This window comes from Triticum dicoccoides, chromosome 4A, assembly GCF_002162155.2.
Source record: "Triticum dicoccoides isolate Atlit2015 ecotype Zavitan chromosome 4A, WEW_v2.0, whole genome shotgun sequence".
NCBI lineage: Eukaryota > Viridiplantae > Streptophyta > Magnoliopsida > Poales > Poaceae > Triticum > Triticum dicoccoides.
The window spans coordinates 134,863,406-134,866,276 of record NC_041386.1 but is presented as its reverse complement, the minus strand read 5'-3'; positions in this window follow the sequence as shown (position 1 = coordinate 134,866,276).

Here is a 2,871-nt window from a genome sequence, read left to right as displayed (position 1 = left end):
AAATGTGTATACTATCGCCATGGTGGGGGCGAAGGATTTATATTGTGATTGTACGTTGATGACATACTGATATTCGGAACAAACCTCAAAGTCATTGAGGAGGTCAAGTTGTTTTTATCTCAGAACTTTGAGATGAAGGACCTTGGTGTGGCTAATGTTATCTTGAACATCAACCTATTGAGAGATAATGAGGGTGGGATCACACACTTCTGCATCTCATTATGTTGAGAAGGTGTTGAGTCGTTTTGGATATTTGGATTGCAAACCATCTCAAACACCATATGATCCTAGTGTGTTGGTTCAAAAATTCGAAGGCACAACTAAGGATCAACTCAGATACTCTCAAATCATTGGTTCACTCATGTACCTTGCGAGCGCAACGACACCTGACATCGCGTTTGCTGTGAGCAAACTGAGCCGTTTTGTTTCCAACCCGCGTGATGTGCATTGGCATGCTATTGAGAGAGTTATGCGCTATCAGAAGGGTAATATGAACTATGGACTTCACTATACGGGATACCCGTCGGTACTTGAAGGGTATAGTGATGCATATTGGATCTCTGATGCTGATGAGATGAAGGCCACAACTGGGTATATGTTTACTCTTAGAGGTGGCGCTGTTTCCTAAAAGTCTTGCAAGCTAATGGTCTTGACGAGATCGACAATGAAAGCAGAATTAACAGCATTAGACACATCTGGTATCGAAGCAGGATGGCTTCGAGATCTTTTGATCGACCTGCCATTGGTTGATAAACTGGTTCCGACTATCTTTATGAGCTGTGATAATCAGACTATCATCATCAAGTGAAGAGTTCAAAGGACAACATGAAGTCCAACAAACACATAAGAATGAGATTAAAGGCTGTCAGAAAATTAAGAAACTCTGGAGTGATAGCGTTGGAGTATGTCCATACGGCTAAACATCTGGAAGATCCCTTTACAAAAGGGCTACCACGTGTTGTGATAGATAGTGCATCGAGGAAGATGGGTATGAGACCCACATGAGTTGCCATGGTGGTAACCCAACCTATGTGATCGGAGATCCCGTGAAGTAGGACCTAGGAAAACAAGTCAGTGGTGAACTGAGGAGAGTAATTATACTAACCCACTCCGTTGGAGATGCAATACTCTCAATACTGTATGGTAGATTGGTAGGATGGCTATTGTCTTAATGTGTTCCAGAGCTTATGTAAGCAAGATTCTATCCTACAGAGCGATCTTTGGAGGAACACGCCTATATGAGCCCGACTGCTGGTCACAGTCTATAAGATTGGGGTGATCTCTAGTAAGCTCATGAATAGGCCAGGAGTGTGACTTATATGCTCCACCCGAGGGGTCAGCCTTCGGCAGCCTAGTACTAATAAGACATGTGGTGAAGCTTCTTTACGCCAAACTGACAATACAAGGCATAGTCCATTGTTCAATTGTGAAGGAGTGTAGCTACTTGCTCTAGGTGAAATTCAACCTTAACAGGTCTTCACTGAAACACTGGTATATCGAAAAACAGTAACTGAAACAGAGGACACAATGGGCCCTCGAGATCTAATGGGAGATTGTTGAAATTTGGGGTGGCCTTTAGGCCCACCTAGCAATTTCTGAAAATCTCTAAGGGCTCATGTGGCTTATATGGCACTAGATGTAGTGAGAAGTTTAGTCCCACCCGCTAGTGGAGAAGGAGTTGGACCTTTTTATAAGAGATTGTCTTCCACATGCTATTGGAGCTTGAGAATAGAAGAGGCCCTCGCGCACTCCTCCTCCGCCGCCCGCCTCACCACACCACGATCAGATCACATCTGCTCCACACGCACGCCCACCGCCGTTCCTTTGCTGCTGTCGCTGCCGGTGACACCATCCCGTCTGTCGCATACACGGTCGACGGGAGAGCAGGTCCGAAACCCGCCTCTCCGGATCCTGTACGGGAGAGGGGCGAATAGGTTTTTGGGAAGCGACTACGCGACTGCTCGATGTTCGTCTATTTTCTCTATGTATGCGTCGCACTCATCATCATCATGTCCACCGACGCCGAACGTGCCGCCGCCGAGAAACTTGAAGCCGACAAGAAGGACGTTGAGGACGCCACTGTTGCCACTGCCGCCGCGGCTTCTGCCTGGCCTACTGGAGGGTATAACACGCTTATCCCGCTTCTGTTTATATTCGTATTAGCAGTACTAGCAGTATGTGTAGATGTGTCTACTATTTGCTTAGTACGTGTATGTTTAGATTAGAATCAGTATGTCGTTAATTCAGTCGATGTCATGTTAGTGATTTATCTACGGATTAAATTAATCAAAAAATTATCTATTTACTCAAGAGTTGCTACACTCGTCGCAAAATAAGACCTACGAGGGGTCGTGCTCGAGCAGGAAGCAGGGAACGCTACGTTCCAGTATACACAATCGTTGCAGCTTGCAGGGATAGGCGGGGATGGAAGCGATGGCTAAATCCTCTCCAGAATCAAGCGGCTACAATTGAATTACGTCTAGCAGCCCCCAATCTAAGGCCTCGTTCAGTTTGGAGAAAACCAAAAGGTAGGAGTTTATAGTAATATAGAAATTTGATAGAATGACACTTGAAATTAATTTGCCTTGTTTTTATGCCTAAAATGAGTTTTAAATGAATGTGTAGTTTTCTCAAAAACACAAAAAAAATGAATATTATTTCTATGAAATTCGTGTATGCATTTTTTACGAACTGGATGCATATGTAGGAAATTTTCCTTTAGAATCTTTGTTCCTATAAAATCCTCCAAACCAAATGAGGCCCAGACTAGTCATAAGTATTTATTGAGAAACTTAGTAAGAAAACCGATCGATTTTGTAGCACCCAAGGACTATGACAGGAAACCTGGAATTGAACTTAGAATGTGATAAC